The 24,825-nt window shown below is 42.1% G+C and overlaps 1 pseudogene; it reads left to right on the top strand.

The window, feature by feature from the left end:
* Positions 1-22,662, top strand: part of LOC140186874 (C-type lectin-like) — a 36,337-nt pseudogene extending 13,675 nt beyond the window's left edge.
* The last annotated feature ends 2,163 nt before the right edge of the window (positions 22,663-24,825 follow it).

Here is a 24,825-nt window from a genome sequence, read left to right as displayed (position 1 = left end):
TCATATTGACAATATTCTTGCGGACCGGCCAACCGGTGGGGGGGGTGGGTGGTGTGTGGTAGGGTTGCCAACGGACAAGAATAGCAGTAAAATACGTTGGATTTCCCAGAGAAAGACTACAATGACCATGAAGACTTGCGCGGGCACAAGTGCGCATGCGTGACTTGCGCTTTCGTGTCCGTGCCGAGTTTTTTCTACAAATCGCTTTTGCCAATTCTGTGGGGGGGGGGGGGGATGTTAATCGCGACCGGAATATAGGTGATAAGTGGCTAATACACTCAATTTCGTTTCTAAAAGGGTTTATCTAACGGATTTAATATTAAACGCACAGTGCATATTTTCCTCGCATGAATATAGCGATAAGTCAATTATCAGGGGAGGACAGGGGAGCTTGAAGTAAGTGTTGAAAAAACTTCCAGTAGAAGTGATAGAGGCAGGTTCGATATTATCATTTGAAGGAAAAATTGGATAGGTATATGGACAGGGAAAGAATGGAGGGTTATGGCCTGAGTGTAGATCGGTGGGATTAGGTGAGAGTAGCGTTCAGCACGGACTAGAAGGGCAGAGATGGCCTGTTTCTGTGCTGTAATTGTTATATGGTTATATGGTTATATAAGTCCATAGTATCATAACATTTTAAGTAACATTTGGATATTAAACACACAGCACATATTTTCCCCATATGAACATATAAAATCATTGCAACACACCAGTATCGCTGAATTAGTAGGAACCCTGGGCTTGTTTCTCTGCAACAAGACAGTCCTATCGAGGGGTGATGGGAGACAGTGATACTCAAACGGGGTTCCTTGTGTCCAGTCTATTCCGCTATTTAGTTTTCGTTACATTCTTTGCAGAGATATGTTGGAAATGGAATCAACGTTTTCAGTGCTTTCATGGCTATCTCAGGATATTTAGCCTTGACTTTGATCCAGAATGCCGGCAGAGACGTTATGTCAGACATACTTTTCAGCCCGCCGTCATTTGCAAGCTCGAGGAGTTGATCTCCTTCCCGCGCTAAAGTGGATGACACGCGGATCATGACCTCACGTGGGTTCAAACTCAACAGCGCGTGACAGGGAATGAGGAAAGGTGCAGCTGACTCATATCGCCAAATCATATCGTTTCCTCGCGGCCCGGTGGTTGGGGACCGCTGTTCTAATCTATAATAGTCATTTTGAAGCCCCTCTAATTCCTGAAAACTACCTGTCACTCCATCTATCTTCATATCATCTGCAAACTCGGGTGAAATGCCAGCAATTCATCATCCAAATCCCTGACATATAATGTAAGATGAAGTGGTCCCAACACAGACCCCTGTGGAACATTACTAATCAGTGACTGCCATCCAGGAAAGGTTCCCCTCATTCTCACTCTTTGCCTCCTGTCAATCAGCCAATACTTTATCTAGGCTAGTACCTTCTCTGTAATTCGATGGGCTCTTAAGTTGATACGCAGTCTCATGTGTGTCACTTTAGCAAAGGCCTTTTGAAAATCCAAGTACGCAACATCCAACGAATCTTCTTCGTCTATCCTGCTTGTTATTCCTTCAAAATATTCCAGAAGATTTGTCAGGCGAGGTTTCCCCTGATGGAAACCATGCTGGCTACAGCCTATGTTATCATGTGCCTCCAAGTACCCCAAAACCATTCTTGCGTATCGACTCCATCTTCCCAGCCACTGACATCAGATTACCCAGATCATAATTTCCTTTCTTTTGCCTCTCCCTTCATAAAAAATGAAGATTCCTTCAGAACCATGCCAGAATCAATTGAATCTGAAAGATCATTACTAATATCTGCACAATCTCTTTAGCCACCAATTTCAGAACCCTGGGTTGTACACCAGCTGGTCCAGGTGCCTTATCTACCTTCAGACCTTTCAGTTTCCCAATCATCTCCCCTAGTAATGGCAAATTGACTCTAAGATGGTGTGAAGTTTTTATTTTAATAGGTCTGTGGTGTTTTGCAGAAGGGAACTGTTCAAGAAGGCAATTTGCAGGGTGGTTAATGGTCACAATGATTTTTCCTGCTCAGTCCTTTGTCCTGGAGACATGCAAACCCTGCAGAGGAGGTAGACAGCAGCCAATCACCTGAGCTGGCACTTTGCTGTACTTTTTTTTTATTGTGAGAGGATGATGTCCCCAACTGGACAGCAATGGCTGATGTGAGGATGCTCTTTGTGATGGCAGTTCGGAGTTGTGTCAGTTTTTCTGGTGAAGGTGGAATTTTACCAACAATATCAGAGGATATTGAGAGTTTTGTTAAGGAAAGTCACTTAAGGGGCATAATAAATGGAAAATAGCATTTCAGAGAGAACTCAGGAGCACTAAAAGAAGACATGAAGTTGCCTGGTAGATAAGATAAAAGAGAATCCCAAAGGTTTCTAAAGCCATATGAAAATCAGAATGACAGCAAGGGATAAAGTTGGTCCTCTTGAAGATTATTATGGTAATCTATGCATGGGGCAAAAAGAAATGGGGGAGATCTTGATGTTCTTTTTGCATCTGTACTTTCTTGGAAGACAGACACACAGACTGCAGAACTAAGGCAAAAATGTAGTGGGGTCACAGACTGTACATGGCTATATTGAGGTGAATTAAGGTTCATAAATCCTCAGGCACTGACAAGGTGTCCCCTCAGACCTAGAGGGAGGCTAGTGCGGACACTGCAGAGGCTCTGGCAGAGAAACTAAATAAGTCCTGGGCAATGGGTGAGATGTAGAAGGATTGGATGTTTTCTACGTGGACTTTAGCAAGGCCTTTGACAAAATCCAGAATAGGAGGCTGATCCGTAGGGTTAAGTCACTTGGCCTTCAGGCTGAAGCTGTCAGTTGGATGCAACATTGTCTTAGCGAACGAAGCCAGAGGGTGTTTGTAGATGATCGTCTCTCTGAGTGGTGTGCTTCAGTGATCGGTGATTGGTCCATTGTTCTTCATCATCCACTGTATGTTAATGATTTAAATGATAATGTGGCAAATTGGACCAGAATATTTACAGATGACATCAAGATTGATGCAAAGTGGACAGTCAGGGAGGCCATCAAAGCTTGTAACACGATCTGAACCGGCTGGGAAACTAAAGTGAAAAAATAGCAGGTGGAATTTACGGCAGACAGTTGTGAGGTGTTGTACTTGGGGAGGATCTGAGTTACAGGAATAGGTTGAATTGGCGAGAACTTCATTCTCTGGAGCACAGGAGAATGAGGGGAAATCTCAGAGAGGAATACAAAAATATAATGGCGCATAGATTGGAGGAACCCTTGCAGACTTTTCCCCCTGAGGTTGAGTGAGAGTACAACTAGAGGTTAGAGGTTCAGGGCTAAAGGTAAAATATCTATGGGGAACCTGAGGGGTAATTACTTCTCTCCAAGGGTGGTACATGTGTGGAATGAACTGTCAGCTGAAGTGATAGATATGGATTCAATTGCAACATTTAAGAGAAGATTGGAATGGTATATAGATGAGATTGATATGGAGGGCTGTAGTTGAGATTCAGGTAGCTGAGACTAGGCAGAGAACCAGAAAGGCACAGAGCAGATGTGCTGAAATTATTTCTCCACATCGCCCAGGAATCCTGTGAACAACTACTTGTATCTATCCCCTCTCGCTGTGAAATAGGGACACCTGGAGTGAGAGAGTGAGACAGAGCCTGGTCTCCAAAGTCTTGGACGTCCATGTTCCCACTGCTTACTATCCTACCATTCTCCATGTATACTATTGTCTTGTTTTCTCCCTGTAGGTTGTAGAATGAGTTCAGAGTTGAGGTGAGATAAAATATCTATGCTAGTTCAGGAGCCTGAGCATTGTAGGGTAATGACAGTCTTGAATGCGGCAGTGTGGTGCCTAAGACTTCTGTACCTCTTGCCTAATAGTAGAAGCAAGAAGAGAGCCTGACCTGGATAGTGGGGGTCCTTGATAATGGATGCAGACTTCTTGTGGCAGCATTCCTTGTAAATGTGCTCAATTTTCGGGAAGGCATTGCCTGGAATGGACTGGGTGTATCCACCATCTTCTGTAGAATTTTTCATTCCTCTGCTTTTGTTTTTCCATACCAGGCTATATTGAAATTGGTCAGGATACTTTCCTCAATGCATCTATAAAATATTGTCAGAGATAAATGACATGCTGAACCTATGCAAAATTCTAGCAAAGTAGAGGTGCTGTCTGTCGCACATCCTTCCACACATCACAAATCATGATCTTTTCCTTTTTGTTTTGAACTTCTTGAAGTAATCAAAAATTCACTTTAAAATCAACAGATTGTACAACAAAAAAGCCATTGTCAACCATATCCATGCCAGCCATCAAGTACAATCGACCTCATCTCCTTCACCAGTACATGGCCAATAGCCATCCATCATGCCATTGTGATTCAATCGCTTCAATGTTTCCAAGTGCTGTGAGTACCTAACTCTCCCATCTCAGGAAATGCATCCAAGATTGCAAATATACACCTCATGGAAAAATATTCAGATGCCCTCTGAATACCTTACACCTCACCTTAAACCATGTCCTCTGGTTTTAAATATCTCTGTACTGAGGAATAGTTTCTGACAACCCCACCAATTCTATGCCCTTCTTTATATTGTGAATCTTGATCACATCTTCATTCAGTCTCCTTTACTTCAGGGAAGCAAACCAAGTCCATCTTGTCACTTCTCATATCTGAAACACTCCATTTCAGGCAATGTCCTGGTGAATCTCCTGTGCACCCTCTCCTGAAAGCCAGGTGTGGACAGAACAAAATGTTTCATAAATTTGTTTCTCTTGGATCTACTTGAATCATCCACATGGGATTTTCTGAAACACTGTTAAAATTGATGTTTTCCATATCAAACATCCAATCCTCACTGACACTTGAGAGCTCTAAAAATTTAATTCCTCATGAGATACAACCATCTCTTAACAAAATGTTTTATTGCTGAATAACCTGCCAATCTCTAAACTTCAATTTGTTCTGTCCTTCAGAACTGCTTATAAAAATTTCCCACCATTAGTGTCAGACTCTGATCCATAGTTGTTTGGTTTACCCTCTCCCTATTGCAAAGAATAGTGTCCCTCCAGAAACCTCAGTCCTCTGGCACTGAAGTGGACAAAGAGCATTGACCAATTTCTGTGGATCCAGAGAGTTTCCTGTGTTGTGATTATTTGGAATTGGTGTTTTAATATTCCCCTGTCATTATTACATCTGATTTAACACTCAATACCTGTTTAATTGAAAGGGACCGCAATTATCAAGGAGGTGGAGGAGTGACTGTACAATCCTTATGGTATAACCCAAGGACCTTGTGATGAAAACTGGTTTTACTTTCCTCCTTTAAACACCTGTAATCGGTTTTTCCCTGACAAAAAGACATGGAAAGAAGCTGAGGTAAGTCATTGAAACCCAGTGATTGCTCTGGGAGTTGTGGAAAATGCTGGTTTCTGCTGGTTCATTCCCATGAACTCACAGCACAGCCTCTGGTTGAACTCTCCATGATGGGTCCTTGTGTTACAAGGTGCGCTTCTCTGCAGCTGTGGACTCTGCTTCCTATCAGTCAGATGAACATGTGAAAATTTAGAAATAAGGACCAAAAGCCATAGAGCAGAATTAGGTCATTCCATCATGGCTAATTTATTATCCCTCTCAACCCCATTCTTCTGCTTTCTCCCCATAACTTTTGATACCCTGATTAATCAAAAAACTATCAACCTTCACCTTAAGTATACCCAATGACTCTGCCTGCACAGTTGTCTAAATTCCAGAAATTCACCACCCTTTGGCTAAAAATTTTCTCTCATCACTTTTCTAAATGGTTGTCCCACAATTCTGAAGCTGTGTCATCTGGTTCTCAACTCGTCCACTATAGGATACATCCTCTTTACTTCCATTGTATTTTGGCCTTTCAATATGTGATAGGTTTCAAAGAGATCCCCCCTCATTCTTCTAAACTCCAGTGACCAAAGCACAGAAAGTCAAACGCTCCTCATGTGTTACTCTAGTTCCTGACATCGTTCCCATGAACCTCCTCTGGACATTCTGGTCCCACTATCTTAAAAAAGATGCACTGGCATTGGAGAATGACTCGCAATACCCCAAGCGCAGTCTGACCAATGCCTTATAAAGGCTCAGCATTTCATCCTTGCTTTCGTATTGTTTGTCTGCTTATTTTAACATAACTATTTAATAGACACGTGTATACTTCAAGTACTGCTGCCAGAAAGATAACAAATTCCACAACAAATACCAGTGATATTAAATCTGATTCTGATTCCATCCTCATCCTCTTGAAATGAATGTTAATGTTGCATTTCCCTTCCTTGCCACCGACTCAATCTGCAAGTTAACCTTTAGGGAATCCAGCACGAATACTTTGAACCTCCGATTTTTGAATTTTCTCCCCAACTTTGTCTATTCTGCCTGTTATTTCCTCAAAGAATTCCAACAGATTTGTCAGACAATATTCTCTCTTTAGAAAACTATACTAACTCTACCCCAGTTTATCATGAACCTTCAGGTATCCCAAAGGCTCATTGTTAATGACAGACTCCAATATCCTATCAACCACTGTTCAGCCTAACTGCCTCCTGTATGAATTCTTCAGCCACACATTCATCTGCCAGATCATCCCATTCTTCTTTTTTCATTTTTTTTTTATGTTCAGCATAACAAAACTTTCAATTTCCAGGTACATTTATATTTCTTGCCCTCACAGATGTCAACTATCAAAGTACTTCCATCAAAGTATGGACATCACCATCATATCCTATACAAAAGCCCTTATTAGTATAGCAGACAGATTTACATCTACATATTGTAGAAAAGGTTGCCACGTTTTATGAAAACTATTTGTTTTTGAGTGTACCATACATATTAAAAAGTCCAAAGCAATATATTCCATGATTAATTTACACCAACCAGAAAGTCCGGGGGCCTTATTGGATATCCAACCAAGTAAAATGTTCTTCCTCGCACAAGTCAGGATGTTAATCAGTTTTTTCTGATGTGCATTAATAATACGACTGCTGGGTAGGCCTAAGAGAAAAGATACGGGATCCAGTTCAAGCTCCATCTTCAGAATCTTTTCCATTTCACCCAAAATATCATTCCAGTATGCCTGAGGTTTGGGATAAGTCCAAATACAATGGGTGAGAGGTCGAATATTTCCTTTACACTTAGAACACATTGGAGAAACCCCCATCTTAAATTTTGAGAGACAATCATGAGTCAGATGGGCTCTATGCAGAATTTTGAGCTGCAATACTTCAGTTCTATTATAAACTGAAATTTTCTTTGTATTATCACAGATGTTTTTCCATGTTTCAGCTGTAATTTCCACTCCCAGCTCCTCCTCCCAGACCTTTCCCAGCTGCTCAGCCTCTCCACAAGAACATTCCCTCAGGATGCTGTAAAAAGTTCTGATGTAGACTTCACCCCGAGAACAAAACACCCTCTTTTCTATGTCAGAACTATAGAAATCAATTAACAATCACGTTTTTACTGTATATAATCTCTTACCTGAAAGAAACAAAAAGATCCTGGCTGGGTATGTTGAATTTCTGCACTACAGTATTTGACTAAAAGACATCATCGTTCCTTCATCAAACAAGTCTCCTAAGTAGAAAGTACCCTTAGAAATCCAAAGGTTAAATCCAGGATCCATTATGCCAGGCTGAAAATCTGGACTGCCGATTACTGGAGTGAAGGGTGATATTTTTGCTGCGTTGCCCTCAGTTTGTCGCACTGCCCTCCAAGCCTTGATTGTGTTAATTATTATTGGATTGTGACAATATTCCTTAACTAATTTCATCTTATTGAGGAAAAGCAAATTAAGAAGAGGTCATTTTATTTGTGAGGCTTCAATGTCCAGCCAAATTGAGAAGGGATCCCTGCAGATACAGTCAACCACATAAGACAAAAAGGAACTTAATTGATATTTTTTGATGTCTGGAAAATTCAGATCCCCTAGAGCACTGGGAAGCTGTAACTTAGACATTTTAAAACAGGGTCTTTTTTGTTCCAAATGAAAGACCCAAACCAGCCATTTTTTTTTTAAAGCGTTTGTTGGATGAAAATGACTGGAATCATTCGTAGTGGGTAGGGCAGAAGAGGAAGAATGTTCATTTTGAGCAAGGATATTTGGCCAAGCTAAGAAATAAGAAGAGTGCTCCATCGTTCAAAATCCTGTTTGATTTTGTCAAATAACTATGTAAAGTTAGCTTTGAATAATTGATTAAATGTAGATGTGATGAATATGCCTAGGTAAAGAAAACCTGTCTGTGACCATTTAAAAGGGAAAACACTCTGAGTGTCAGGTACCTGCTGCAGATTCTCCAGAGGCATAGACTCTGATTTAGTAAAGTTGATTTTATAACCTGAAAAGGTGCTAAATGAATTAATGCATTGTATAAGGTGGTGCACTGATATAGCAGGGTTTGATAAGAAAATTAGATCATCATTTGCATACAATGTAATTTTATGTGACTTTAGTCTGGAGCAGATTTTTTGGAGTCTTGCCGAATAGCCTCAGCCAATGGCTCGATCGCTAGTGTGAAAAGTAGTGGTGATAAAGGGTAGCCCTGCCGGCTGCCCCTCAAAATACTAATATTATCTGACCTAATACCATTAGTAAGAATCCCAGCCAAAGGGTCATTGTGAAGAACCTTCACCCACTCAATAAAATTATTGTCCAGACCAAATCGTTCTAAGATGAATAAACGATATAGCCATTCGACACCACAAAAGGCCTTCTAAGGAAACCACCAAGCCATCCACTGCCTGTTGCTGACATGCCTGAATCATATTATGTAATCTTCTGATATTGTTAGATGACTTGCGGCCTTTTACAAAACCCGTTTGATCCTCTTTTACGATAAAAGGTAACACAGTTTCTAATCGCAACGCTAAGGTTTTAGATAAGATTTTAAAGTCAACATTTAACAATGAAATAGGCCTGTAGGAGGCACAGTCTTCAGGGCTCTTTCCTTTTTCAAGTATTAGGGAGATATTAGCTTCTCTCAATGATGATGGGAGGAGACCACAGGTAAATGCATGATTAAACATGTTTAGCATAGGCTCTGATAATAACCCTGTGAACTCTTTATAGGATTCACTAGTGAGTCCATCAGGACCAGGGGCCTTCCCACTTTGGAACTGTCTCACAGCTTCCTGTATCTCATGTATAGATAATAAGACAAGACAAGAGAAAGGAGCAGAAGTCGGCCATTCAGCCCATCGAGTCTGCTCTGCCATTTTATCATGTACTGATTGTTACGTACCCCGTAACTGGGTTGCCAAACCAGCAGAAATGGATTACTCAGTTGGAGTCTGGATTACTAGAACTAAGAAAGTTTTATTAAAGAAACAGGCAACACAGTAATCGAAAGGATAATAAATGCAACAGTTCAGCAATGATAACCACACATGCACAGAATTAAGATAACAGCATCAATCAAGCTCTATCGTTGTCTAGGGATAAATGACCAATTTCAAAGTGACACAAAGTCCAGTTCAATTTAGTAGTTCAGTTCGCGGTAATCGTTGCCATGGCGATGGACAAAGTGGGGGGGGGGGAGAGAGAGAGAGAGAACGGGAACGACTGATCATTCAGAAACGGCTTCCACTCACAGACCGGCGATAATTGCTCACAAGCAGCTTTCGGGCGGGTCCTTTGTGATGTCACCTGAGGTCACTGACTGTGACCCCTCCTCCAGATGCGGTCGATCCTCTGCAGTGAACCCGGCACCCAAGCAAGGGCAGACACACACCGGGTTCCCACTGATCGTACCTTTCCACCCTGTGCGTTGTCCGGTACTTCCCACCGACTCGTGAGAGGCGCACCGCTTCCAGGGTCTCGTTACCTCGAGTGTCATGTGTGTTCTGCCTTACCGAACCTGTCCCTTCTTATCCCCCTGCTGGGGTATCGCCTGTCCATCACTTCAAACAGTTCAGGGTTCAAAGGGGGAGCCGCTCCAGACAGCTCTCTCTCTCCCGTCCCTTCATTACACATCCCCAGATGCTGTTTCATTGTGTTCCTTATCTCTCACTTGAAGACAGGTGGCAGACCAACTGCTGACCACACAGGACAGCTAACATCTTATCTATGTGTATTCTCGTCACATGATCTATTCTCCCATTTAGTCCCACTCCCCCGCCTTCCCACCATTACCTTTGATGCCCTGGCTGCTCAGATACCTATCAATCTCTGCCTTAAATACACCCAATGACTTGGCCTCCACTGCCGCCCATGGCAACAAATTCCATAGATTCACCACCCTCTGGCTAAAAAATGTTCTTCGCATCTCTGTTCTGAATGGGCGCCCTTCAATCCTTAAGTCATGCCCTCTCGTACTAGACGCCCCCATCATGGGAAACAACTTTGCTACATCCACACTGTTCACGCCTTTCAACATTCGAAATGTTTCTGAGGTCTCCCCTCATTCTTCTGAACTCCAAGGAATACAGTCCAAGAGCAAATGTTCGTCATATGTTAACCCTCTCATTCCCGGAATCATTCTAGTGAATCATCTCTGTACCCTCTCCAATGTCAGCACATCCTTTCTTAAATAAGGAGACCAAAACTGGCCACAGTACTCCAAGTGAGGTCTCACCAGCACCTCATAGAGCCTCAACATCACATCCCTGCTCCTATACACTATTCCTCTAGAAATGAATGCCAACATTGCATTTGCCTTCTTCACCACCGACTCAACCTGGAGGTTAACCTTAAGGATATCCTGTATGAGGGCTCCCAAGTCCCGTTGCATCTCAGAACTTTGAATTTTTTCTCCATTTAAATAATAGTCTGCCCTTTTATTTCTCCTGCCAAAGTGCAAAACCATACGCTTTCCAACATTGTATTTCATTTGCCATTTCTTTGCCCATTCTTCCAATCTATTCAAGCCTATCTGCAGACTCTGTTTCCATAGCACAACCAGCCCCTCCACCTATCTTCGTATCATTAGCAAGCTTAGCCACAAAGCCAACTATTCCATAATCCAAATCGTTGATGTACAATGTAAAAAGAAGCGGCCCCAACACGGACCCCTGTGGAACACCACTGGTAACCAGCAGCCAACCAGAATAGGATCCCTTTATTCCCACTCTCTATTTCCTGCCAATCAGCCAACACTCTATCCACGTATGTAACTTTCCCGTATTTCCATCCACTGCATCTCCCTTGTCTAGCCTACTAGTAATTTCCTCAAAAAATTGTAATAGGTTTGTCAGGCAGGATTTTCCTTTAAGGATTCCCTGCTGAGTTCTGCCTATCCTGTCATATGCCTCCAGGTACTCTGTAACCTCATCCTTGACAATCGACTCCAACAGCTTCCCAACCACTGATGTCAAACTAACAGGTCTATAATTTCCTTTTTGCTTCCTTGCCCCCTTCTTAAATAGCGGAGTGACATTTGCAATCTTCCAGTCCTCCGGAACCATGCCAGAATCTATCGGCTTTTGGATAATCATCGCTAATGCCTCCGCAATCTCCACAGCTACTTCCTTCAGGACACGAGGGTGCATTCCATCTGGTCTGGGAGATTTATCTACCTTTAGATTATTCAGCTTCCTGAGTACTTTCTCTGTCGTAATTGTGACTGCGCACACTTCTCTTCCCTGCCACCCTTGAGTGTCCAGTATACTGCTGATGTCTTCCTCAGTGGAGACTGATACAAAATACTCGTTCAGTTCCTCTGCCATCTCCTTATCTCCCATTACAATTTCTCCAGCATCATTTTCTATCGGTCCTATATCTACTCTCACCTGTCTTTTACTCTTTATATACTTGGAAAAGCTTTCAGTATCCTCTTTGATATTAGCTAGCTTCCTTTCATAGTTCATCTTTTCCCTCTTAATGACCTTACAATTTCCTTTTGTAAGCTTTTAAAAACTTCCCAATCCTCTGTCTTCCCACTAATTTTTGCTTCCTTTTATGCCCTCTCCTTTGCTTTAACTTTGGTTTTGACTTCTGTTGTCAACCACGGTTGCATCCTTTTTCCATTCGAAAATTTCTTCTTTTTTGGAATATATCTGTCTTGCACCTTCCTCACTTCTCGCATAAACTCCAGCCGCTGCTGCTCTGCCATCCTTCCTGCCAGTGTCCCTTTCCAGTCAACTTTGGCCAGTTCCTCTCTCATGCCACTGTAATTTCCTTTACTCCACTGAAATACCGCAACATCAGATTTCGGCTTCTCTTTTTCAACTTTCACAGTGAACTCAATCATGTTATGCTCACTGCCTCCTAAGGGTTTCTTCACCGCAATCTCTTTAATCACCTCCGGTATTACACAATACCCAATCCAGTACAGCTGATCCCCTCGTGGGCTCAACAACAAGCTGTTCTAAAAAGCCAATGGAGCATTGAGGAGGGATTCTTGTTCAAAAGAATTGCCTGGGAGATCTAAGTTCCCAAAAAGATCAATTCTGGTGTGACACTTGTGTGGATTAGAAAAAAATGTAATGTCTTTGTCTGGGGGATAGGCTCAGCATTTCATCCTTGCTTTCATATTGTTTGTACGGTTTATTTTAACAAAACTATTTAATAGACATGTGTATACTTCAAGTTCTGCTGCCATAAAGGTAACAAATTCCACAACAAATGCCGGTGATGTTAAATCTGATTCTGATTCCATTCTCGTCCTCTTGAAATGAATGTTAATGTTGCATTTCCCTTTCTTGCCACTGACTCAATCTGCAAGTTAACCTTGAGGGATTCCAGCATGAATCCTTTGAACCCCTGATTTTTGAATTTTCTCCCCAGCTTTGTCTATCCTGCCTGTTACTTCCTCAAAGAATTCCAACAGATTTGTCAGACAATATTTTCTCATGAGAAAACTATACTAACTCTGGCCCAGTTTATCATGAACCTTCAGGTATCCCAAAGGCTCATTGTTAATGACAGACTCCAATATCCTTCCAACCACTGTTCAGCCTAACTGCCTCCTGTATGAATTCTTCAGCCACACATTCATCTGCCAGATCATCCCATTTTTTCTCATTTTTTGCTCGGCATAACAAAACTTTCGATTTCCAGGTACATTTACATTTCTTCCCCTCACAGATATCAACTATCAAAGCACTTCCGTCAAAGTATAGACATCACCACCATATCCTATACAAAAGCCCTTTGTATAGGATATGGCAGACAGGCTTACATCTGCATATTGTAGAAAAGGTTGCCATGTTTTATGAAAACTATTTGTTTTTGAGTGTGCCATACATGTTAAAAAGTCCAAAGGAATATATTTCATGATTAATTTACACCAACCAGAAAGTCCAGGAGCCTTATCTGATATCCAACAAAGTAAAATGTTCTTCCTCGCACAAGTCAGGATGTTAATCAGTTTTTTCTGATGTGCATTAATAATACGACTGCTGGGTAGGCCTAAGAGAAAAGATACGGGGTCCAGTTCAAGCTCCATCTTCAGAATCTTTTCCATTTCACCCAAAATATCATTCCAGTGTGCCTGAGGTTTGGGATAAGTCCAAAAACAATGGGTGAGAGTTTGAATATTTCCTTTTACATTTAGAACACATTGGAGAAACACCCACATTAAATCTCAAGGCGATCTGGAGTCAGATGGGCTCTAAGCAAAATTTTGAGCTACAATGCTTTAGTTCTATTACAAACTGAGATTTACTTTGCATTATCACAGATGTTTTTCCATGTTTCAGCTGTAATTTCTGCTCCCAGTTCTTCCTCCCAAAACTTTCCTAGCTGCTCAGCCTCTCCACAAGAACATTCCCTCAGGATGCTGTAAAAAGTACTGATGGAGACTTCACCCTGAGAACAAAACACACTCCTTTCTATGTCAGAACTATAGAAATCAATTAACAATCATGTTTTTATTCTGTACTACAGTATTTGACTAAAAGACATCATCGTTCCTTCATCAAACAAGTCTCCTCAATAGAAAGTACCCTTAGAAATCCAAAGTTTAAATCCAGGATCCATTATGGCAGGCTGAAAATCTGGACTGCTGTTTATTGGAGTGGAGGGTGATAGTTTTGCTGTGTTGCCCTCAGTTTGTCACACCGCCTCCAAGCCTTGATTGTGTTAAATATTATTGGATTGTGACAATATTCCTTAACTAATTTCATCATCTTGAGGAAAAGCAAATTAAGAGGGCATTTTGTTTGTGAGGCTTCAATGTCCAGCCAAATTGAGAAGGGATCCCTGCAAACCCGGTCAACCACATAAGATAAAAAGGAACTTAATTGATATTTTTTGATGTCTGGAAAATTCAGATCCCCTAGAGTACTGGGAAGCTGTAACTTAAAATTTTAAAATGGGGTCTTTTTTGTTTCAAATGAGAGAACCAAACCAGCCATTTTTTTTATAAAAAGTGTTTAAGTGAAAATGACTGGAATCATTTGTATTGGGTAGAGCAGATGAGGAAGAAAGTTCATTTTGAGCAAGGATATTTGGCCAAGTGAAGAAATGAGAAGAGTGCTCCATCATTCAAGATCCTGTTTGATTTTGTCAAATAACTGTCAAGTTAGCTTTGAACAATTGATTAAATGTAGGTGTGATGAATATGCCTAGGTAAACAAAACCTGACTGACCATTTAAAAGGGAAAACACTGAGTGTCAGGTACCTGCTGCAGATTCTCCAGAGGCATAGACTCTGATTTAGTAAAGTTGAATGTATAACCTGAAAAGGTGCTAAATGAATTAATGCATTGTATAAGGTGGTGCACTGATATAGCAGGGTTTGATAAGAAAATTAGATCATCATTCACATACAATGTAATTTTATGTGACTTTAGTCTGGAGCTGATTTTTTTTTTTGGAGTCTTGCCAAATAGCCTCAGCCAATGGCTCGATCGCTAGTGTGAAAAGTAGTGGTGATAAAGGGTAGCACTGCCGGCTGCCCCTCAAAATACTAATATTATCCGACCTAATACCATTAGTAAGAATCCCAGCCAAAGGGTCATTGTGAAGAACCTTCACCCACTTACTAAAATTATTGTCCAGACCAAGTCTTTCTAAAGTGAATAAAAGGTACAGCCATTCGACATGATCAAAGGCCTTCTCTGTATCTAAGGAAACCACCAAGCCATCCACTGCCTGTTGCTGACATGCCTGAATCATATTACGTAACCTTCTGATATTGTTAGATGATTTACGGCCTTTTACAAAACCCATTTGATCCTCTTATGATAAAAGCTAACAGTTTCTAATTGCAATGCTAAGGTTTTAGATGTGATTTTAGTCAACATTTAACAATGAAATAGGCCTGTAGGAGGCACAATCTTCAGGGCTCTCCCTTTTTTTCAAGTATTAGGGAGATATTAGCTTCTCACAATGATGGGAGGAGACCACAGGTAAATGCATGAAACATGTTTAGCATAGGCTCTGATAATAACCCTGTGAACTTTTTATAGAATTCACTAGTGAGTCCATCAGGATCAGGGGCCTTCCCACTTTGGAACTGCTGTCTCACAGCTTCCTGCATCTCATGTATAGATAATGGAGTTGAGGAGGGATTCTTGTTCAAAAGAAATGCCTGGGAGATCTAAATTCCTGAAAAGACTCCATCTTAGATTGTCCATCATTACATTGCTCAGATTGATACAATTTAGAATAAAAATTCTTAAGAACATTAATCATTTTAGAATTGCTAGTGAGGGCTCCACCCATCCCTAATTGAAGCAATAGTCTGAGGCATTTTTCTTTCCAGCTAAAGCCAAATACCTTCATTTTCCATGATGTTCAAACAGTGTTTGTTTAGCAGATGTCAATTTTCTTTTGGCTGCTTGTGTAAATAAAGAGTTTAGTGTACAGCATAGGGCTGTGATCTTCTGTAACTTGGCTGCAGGAGGCTTATTAATAATCTTTTTCAGCTGCTGCAACCCTTGCTTCCACTAGGCACGGCTGTTCCACAGCTTTTCGCCTCTTACTAGCTGAATAAGAGATAATTAATCCCCTTGCATGGGCCTTAGCAGTTTCCCAGAGCATGGATAGACTACTAGCTGATTTGGAATTAATAGATAGGAAAGTTTTGAATTCGGAAGTGGTTTATAAACTTGTTAGCTTTTAGAATAAAATGGTTCAGCCTTCAATGTCTAGATCATGCTGAATTATTTTTGGGCTTAATATTCACATACTACTGCATGGTCAGAAATAGCAGTATTTCCAATTGTGCAGGATACAACTAAATCTAGGAGCGTTTTGGGGGTTAGAAAAAGATCAATTCTGGTGTAACAGTTGGGTGGATTAGAAATAAAATGTAAAGTGTTTGCCTGAGGGATGTAACAACCTCCAGACAGCCACAAGTCCTAGTTCTCCACATAAGCCCATGATTTGTTTAGACTGTGAGGAGAGCAATGGGGGACCACCAGGCATTCTGTCCATCAATGAGTCCATGAGACAATTAAAATCCCCACTACAATAATGTTTTGTATTCAAAAGCTTGTAAGTTGCTGAGAAATCTTGAAGAAACATAAGCCTGGATCCCTCATATATTAAAGCCTGGGTATCAGTCCCACGGTGTCTCAAAGCCTCCACCACTCTTTGCTTATCATCGAAATTATGGAACCGGACAAGAACAGGTCGAGGACATTGGTCTGGACCTGGCTTTGGAGCCAGTGTACAATGAGCCCTTTCCACTTTAATGTATCCAGCCTTGGTTTCCAAATCAAGGAAATTAGGCAGCCAGCCCTCAAAAAAAATTTCTCTCGCTGGCTGCCTTCTGTACATTCAGGTAGACTGATGATCTGTATGTTCTTCCTCCTACCTCTATTCTCAAGATCATCAATATGGTCAGACAAGCTTTCAACTTGCTTTTCCAGCGCTTGGACAGGGCTTTGGGCTGATCAGCTACAGTCTCTACCACGGAGACTTGGGTCTCGGTCGTTCTTGTATCAAGATTTCTAAGCTTCAATGTGTGGTTTTAGAGTACAGTATTAGAGTGGAGCCAGCTTCTCGTCCATTTTGGATATGTTCTCTAACTTCCTGAATTACTTGATGAAAAGCAGGGTCCAGCATGTTAACAGTGCTCGCTCCCCAGCCCCAGGCAAGCGCTCTGTGCAGTTTGTCTTGGTCATCTTTTTAGTACTTTTCGAAGGCATGATGTTGGAACAACTCAAAAAATACTCATCAATGTTCATCCTATTAAATCTGACACGAGCATTTTTATAAAAAAAAAAGTTGAAATAGATAGGTTTGTATGCAAAATTATCAGTGTTGGGGTGCTGAGCTCAGCAAAGCAGACCTTTCACTGTGCTGCCATCTTGAAACCACTCAGATCATCCCATTCTTAACCCCCTCACTCGCATGTGGCACAGGCAGCAATCCAGAGATCATAACTCTCCAGGGTTTCTGCTTTTCAGTTTCAGGCCTAACCCCCTCCACAACCAGCAGGTAACACAGAGCTAGATTTACACCAAACACTTTGAAGAAAAACAACTGTTTCAGGAAATTTCTAACATCAGGTCAGATAATTTACTGAGGGCCCAGTATGAGGATTAAAAGTGATGATACTCTTTCTTTTATAGGAGTTCTGCAATCAACTCCCACATTATGGAAATCTGGCTTCTGTGACCTCAGCTGAACACAACACGTTCATTGCTAACGTGATCCGTGCTGTGGATACAAGCAAGCCTTGGGCATGGATTGGCCTGAATGATATATGGAAGGTGAAGTTTATGATGATGTGTTACATTGCCACCACAGACAGAATTATACCATCCATCCTGCAGAGTAACAGGGGTGAGGCAGTGTGGGGGTAAAGTTACTGGGTGTATCCTAATAATCCAGGGACATGAGTTTGAATCCTGTCCCAGCAGCTGGGAAATCTGGAAATAAAATGCAATAAATCCATAGCAAACATTGTTATCAGAAATGGTGACAATGGAACGGCCAGACTGTTGTAAAAACTGATCTGGTTCACTGTGGTTCTTCAGGGTGAAGAATCTGCCATCCTTCCCCAGTCTGGCCTCACTGCGACTCCAGAGATCCATCAATGTGTTGACTCTTCCCTGCCCTCTGAAATAGTCAGAGGATGATCAGGGAAGGACAACAAATGCTGGTCTGACCAGTGTCACCATGTCCTGTGAACAAATAAATTCCACGTGTTTATGTCCCCGTTTATCTCCATATGCGCCTCCTCTCTCCCTCCTTCATCTGATACGATCAGTGTGTCTTTCCTTTCTCCATCATGAGTGTCTCTGACTTTTCCTCACTGATCCCTCACCCCAGTGAGTCACATTCTAAACAGTCTGGAGAAAAGGGTTTCTCTCAAGGAGCCTGCTGGATTGACCAGTGACTCTCCTGTCTTTATGGTCCAGCACCACAAGTGGAAACATTTCTCTGTTAGCAATGTTGAATCTGCACAGTTTGAAGGAGGATCCCAGTGAGCTTCTCATCCACTCCACACACAGTTCATTTGGTTTTACCATCCAAGTGTTAGTTGTAGCTGTGGCTCTACAGTTAGAGCAGGTACCGAGAGACGGAGAGAGAAAGGGAGGGAGAGACAGACAGGTGACAGAGACAGAGAGAGGGACAAAGAAAGAGAGAGGGGGACTGACAGAGATTAGATTATGAGGACACGCAGTCCTCTTGTCATTTAGTAATGCGTATGCATTAGGAAATGATACAATGTTGCTCCATGAAAGATATCACAAACACAAGACAAACCAAGACTAAAAAAACTGAAAAAACCCACATAATTATAACATGTAGTTACAACAGTGCAAAGCAATACCGTAATTTGATAAAGAACAGACCACAGCACAGTAAAAAAAAAAAGTCTCAGTCTCTCGAAAGTCCCATCATCTCACGCAGATGGTAGAAGGAAGAGAAACTCTCTTCCTGCCATGAGCCTCCAGCGCCGCAAACTTGCCGATGCAGCACCTGGAAGCACCCGACCACAGCCGACTCTTGAGTCTGTCCGAAAACTTCGAGCCTCCGACACTGAGCACCATTTCTGCCAAGTGCTTCGACCCCAGCCCCGGCAACAAGCAATAGGCAAAGCTGAGGATTTGGGGTCTTCCCCTCCGGAGATTCTCGATCGCACAGTAGCAGCGGCAGCCAAGCGGGCATTTCAGAAGTTTCTCCAGATTTTCCTCCGTGCTTGTCACGTCTATCTCCATCAAATCAGGTTTGTGCACGGTCTGCTACTTCACAAATACGATATCATTTCAGAGTAGCCGCACGCGCTGCGTCGCGCCGCCATCTTCTCCTCCCCTCTGGAGAGAGGAGGAGTGAGAAAAGACAGGGGGAGAGAGATATTACCCTCTGTCAATGAGGTATAATGGCTCAAGTTTGCTCTACCTTTATTTATCGGAATCCATTCATGTGCTGACTTTGTAAGCTCTTCTGTCATTTGTTCCTCTGGTGTTTATGAGATCAGTCTGTGTATTTGTGCTCAATGACTCATTGCCTGAGTTGTCATTATTCTTTCTCCCTGATTTTCACTCTCAGATCCGGTTTCTTTTGCTCCAAGGATTCTGTTACTTCCATGAGATTTCCCCCACCCTGACAGTCTGTCATTTAAAATCTCATTCACTGCCCCGTTTGTCCTGGCTGCTCGTATTCTGCTCTCACTCTGACTCGGGTCCAGCTCCTCCCTGTACCAGTAAGTGACAGGTTACTCAGTGTTCCACAGAAATAATCACTGATTTATATCCCATAGGAGGGAGCTTACACATGGGCTGATGGAACTTCCTACACTTACAGATGTTGGGCTTCAAGACAGCCTGATAATCACCGAGGCAATGAAGACTGTGTGCACCTTCTTTCTAGAAGTAAGTGTAACAGTGAGATGTTTTTTTTTTGAAGTCCATTTCAGATACAGTATTGAAGAGGCCTGTCACAACAGAAGGAATGAACCAGCCCCATGCTCAGCTGAACTGGACTCATTGCCCAGCAGTTAGAGGAGGATAAGTGGGATGTAATGCAGGGACGGGAACAGTCAGTTAATGAAGATGAAACAAAATACTGCTATTGCTGGAAATCTGAGATAAAAGCAGTGATTTCACAAACTTCTCAGTAGGTCAGGCAGCGTCTATGGAGAGAACATCGGAGTTAATATTTCACATTGAAACCCCTTGGTCAGGTTCAACTCAGTACGACCCTGTAGGTGAAGGAATGTAATATCAGGTTTGGAGGATCCTGCAGTGTGTCACTGCAGATAGAGAAACTCAAAGTTCAAAGAAAACTTAATATAATTTGCTTGTGGGCATTCACAGTAAATATAAATAAACACAGTAGAATTAATGAAAAACTACCACAAAGATGGACAAAGAACCAATGTGCAAAAGCCAATGAACTGTGTAAATACAAAAAAAAACAAAATTATAATAGATAAATAAGTAATCAATAATATTAAGAACATGAATTGTAGAACCTTGGCTCTTGTAATGATTCCTCTTCCCACCCTGTCTCTTGTAAAAATGCCATCCCCTTCTCGCAATTCATCTGTCTCTGCTGCATCTGCTGTCAGGATGAGGCTTTTCATTCCGGGATGAAGGAGATGTCCTTTTTTAAAGAAAGGGGCTTCCCTTACTCCACCATCAACTCTGCTCTCAAACACATCTCTCCCATTTCACGCACATCTGCTCTCACCCCATCCTCCCGCCACCCCACTAGGAATAGGGTTCTCCCTGTCCTCACCTACCACTCCACCAGCCTCTGGGTCCAACATATAATTCTCCAGAAATTCCACAACCTCCAATGGGATCCCACTACTAAGCACATCTTTCCCTCCCCGCCTTTTCTGCTTTCCGCCGGGATCGCTCCCTACGCGACTCGCTTGTCCATTCGTTCCTCCCGTCCCTTCCCACCGATCTCCCTCCCGGCATTTATCTTTGTAAGTGGAACAAGTGCCACACATGCCCTTACACTTCCTCCCTCACCACCATTCAGGGCCCCAGACAGTCCTTCCAGGTGAGGCGACACTTCACCTGTGAATCGGCTAGGGTGATATACTGCGTCCGGTGCTCCCGATGCGACTTTCTATATATTGGCGAGACCCAACACAGGCTGGGAGACCGTTTTGTTGAACACCTATGCTCTGTCTGCCAGAGGAAGCAGGATCTCTCAGTGGCCGCACATTTTAATTCCACATCCCATTCCCATTCTGACATGTCTATCCACGGCCTCTACTGTCAAGATGAAGCCACACTCAGGTTGGAGGAACAACACCTTATATTCCGTCTGGGTAGCCTCCAACCTGATGGCATGAACATTGACTTCTCTAACTTCCGCTAAAGCCCCACCTCGCCTTTGTACCCAATCCCTTATTTGTTTATCTTTCCAAATCTTTTTTTTATTATTATTATTATCCAAATTAACATTAGTACATTGAAGTAAGCAACACTTACAATGTCCCAAAAAAAAACATTAATTTGAAGATTGGAACATTTTTGGTGATAATAAAAAAACCCTACTAAGTGAGGAAAAAGTGGGTGTTCAACCCCAGAGCCATGCGCCATGCAAAAAGCTTCTAAAGATAAACGTCAAACCGCCAGCAAGAAAAAAAGAACCAAAAATTTACAATTAGATCATGGAGGAAATCTATCAATTAACTCAAATGATAATAACGAGCAAATGAACCCCATCTTTTCTCAAAATTAAATATAGGTTCGAAGGTTTGACTTCTAATTTTCTCCAAACTAAGACATAGCATCACTTGATAGAACCATTGTGACAAAGTGGGAGCTGATGTATCCTTCCACTTCAGCAAAATGGCCCTCCTAGCTATCAATGTAACAAATGCAGTAACATGTTGGCCAGACACAGAGATACCATGAAAATTTTGAGTAATTATTCCAAAAAGCACAATATTATTATTAATATAACAAATATTATTATTTTCCCCTCTTTTTTCCCTCTGTCCCTCTCACTATAGTGGGCTCCCCTCCCCCCTTTACCTCTCTAGGCCTCCAGTCCCATGATCCTCTCCCTTCTCCAGCCTTGTATCCCTTTTGCCAATCAACTTTCCAGCTCTTAGCTCTATCCCTCCCCCTCCTCTCCTCTCTTCTCCTATCATTTTGGATCTCCCCCTCCCCCTCCCCCTCCCCCTCCCACTTTCAAATCTCTTACTATCTCTTCTTTCAGTTAGTCCTGACAAAGGGTCTCGGCCCGAAACGTCGACTGTACCTCTTCCTAGAGACGCTGCCTGGCCTGCTGCGTTCACCAGCATTTTTTGTGTGCTGCTTATGGTTTGTGGTATCAGTTCAGTGTTGGGGTGAGTGAATTTATTCACTCTGGTTCAGGAGACTGATGGTTGAGGGATAATCTATTGTTGATAATGTGGGACCTTCAGCTCCGTATCTCCTCCCTGAATACTGCAGCAAAAAGACAGCATGGCCTGGATGGTGGGGTACCCTTAAGAATGGAAGCTACTTTCCTGTGACAGCACTCCTTGTAGATCTGCTCAGTGGTGGAGAGAGCATTATGTGTGATGGACTGGCCTTTTGTCAGCTTTTTCATTCAAGGGCATTGGTGTTTCCATACCAGGTTGTGATGCAACCGTCAGTATGCTCTCTATCATGCATCCGTAGAAGTATTTCTAGAATTATTTTCAGATTTTCAGCATCTGCAACATTATGCTTGTGGTCTAACAGGTCAATGTTGAGTTCCTTTTTTCTGCTTCAAGGTCCTGCACCTTGGAGTGATTTGCCCTGTGGATCGAGGATTGGTTTTGTTTGTGCCTACGAACTTCAATGTACTTAGAAGACTCCAGTGGTTTCTAACAGTGGATTCAGTGCCTGATTTCTTTGTAGCCACTCTCACTGTCTGTGGTGACTGTACTCATTTAGTTTCTCAGTCAATAATAAAGAGAATTGCATCCTGAGCTGTGTGTTTGTTGTTGTGTGAGTCGAGTTTCCAGCAGCCTTCCTGTCCCACTGTTGCTCCCTCCCCACCTCTGCACTCAGTGCTGAACTGAGGAGAAGACAGCAACAGACTTTGTAAAATTAACTCTTTCTCTTGTCCGCACATGGTGTGTTGGGTCCAGACCACCACATATAGAAGTGAAATCAAGGATCTGATGAAGACACAAAGGGGATTTACTGGAATAGATGCAGGGAATGAGACTTTACAACACTGTGACTAGTTTGCAGAAGATGAAATGGGCCCATAAATACCTTTGGACAAAATACCTTTGTTGTCTGTTTAAAACTAAAACTCAACCAACTGTTTGTCAATTTTGCAAACAATTCCTGGTCTTTAACATTTGTCTAGATACAATATAATCTGATAGAACACGAGCCTTGTCCAAGTGTCTCATCAATCTGATGAGGGATGGCTTCAGAGAGGTGAGGAATTGACTAATCTGATAATGATAGTGAGAGGGACAATGGGAATAAATCAACGTTAAACCCTTCTTACCCATGTATTTCCTATTTAGTTACTGAACTGACATTCAGCCCTTCAAAGTCAGTCTGTAAACTATGATACACTGTGTTCCATATACTTACTCCAGTTCAAGTTTATTGTCATGTGCATAAGTACGGTGAACTACAGATACAATGAAAAACTTGCAGCAGCATCACAGGCGTGTAGATTCAGACCACACACAGAACATACATTATTCATAACTTGTGTAAATTACAAATAAACCAAACCTCAATTATACAAGACAGTGATGAAAATGGCTGTGTAAAACAAGATACTAGTGAAACAATCACAATCAGAAACACGCACATGGTGGTTCAAGTGATGGTCTACAGTGTCCCATTGCTGAGGTAGTATTAGGGTAGTGGAGATTGGTTCCAGACTCTGATGGTTGTAGGACAATTGCTGTTCCTGAACCTGGTGGTGTGGCACTTCAAACTTTTACATCTCCTGCTTAACTTCATCAGCAAGCAGAGGGAATGGCCCAGATGGTGAGGATATTTAATGATAGATGCTGCTTTCTTGAAGCAGTGCCTGATGTGGGTGCTTTCAATGGTAAGGACAGCTGTGTCCATGGTGGACTGGGCTGTGTCCACTTCTCTCTGTTGTGAGTTGTGGATATAGCTCAGCACATCAAGGAAACCACCTCCTCTCCATGGAACACACAAAGTTGCTTGTGAATGCAGCAGGCCAGGCAGCATCTCTAGGAAGAGGTACAGTCGATGTTTCAGGCCGAGACCCTTCGTCAGGACTAACTGAAGGAAGAGCTAGTAAGAGATTTGAAAGATGTTTGAATTTCCAGCATCTGCAGAATTCCTCATGTTTATGTCCCCTCCATGGAGCCTGTCTACACTTTTCACTGCCTCAGTAAAGCAGCTAGCATAATCAAAGCCCACCCACCCCACACATTCTCTCTTCTTCCTTCTTCCATTGAGCAGAAGATACCCAGCCTGAAACATTTCCCACCAGAATCAAGGACAGCTTCAACTCCACTGTTATATTATTACCAAATGTTTCCCTGAGTACAATATGCTGGAATCTGGAGCTGACAATCTACCTTGTTATGACCTTGCACTGTATTGTTTATCTGTTCTGTGCTTTCTCGGGAGCCATTACACGTTATTCTGCATTCTGTTATCTAGAAATACAGACAGCACAATCTACTTTGTTGTAGCCTTGCACCTTATGGCCTGTCTGCACTGAACTTTCTCTGTAACTGGAATTGGTTTATAAAGATATACTGAAAAGTTTAATCACAAACAAGATAAAATCTGCAGACAAATCCAGGGCAAGCATTAAAAAGGGCCACTTTTCAGCATAATTGTATAAGGGCTAAGAGAGTTGTAAAAGAGCGCCTGAAGGCTTTGTGTGTCAATGCAAGGAGCATTCGTAACAAGGTGGATGAATTGAAAGTGCAGATTGTTATTAATGATTATGATATAGTTGGGATCACAGAGACATGGCTCCAGGGTGACCAGGGATGGGAGCTCAACGTTCAGG

The sequence above is a fragment of the Mobula birostris genome, chromosome 23 (assembly GCF_030028105.1).
Source record: "Mobula birostris isolate sMobBir1 chromosome 23, sMobBir1.hap1, whole genome shotgun sequence".
Classification (NCBI taxonomy): Eukaryota; Metazoa; Chordata; class Chondrichthyes; order Myliobatiformes; family Myliobatidae; genus Mobula; species Mobula birostris.
The sequence above is the reverse complement of the archived record's forward strand: the minus strand, read 5'-3'. Positions and strand labels throughout refer to the sequence as shown.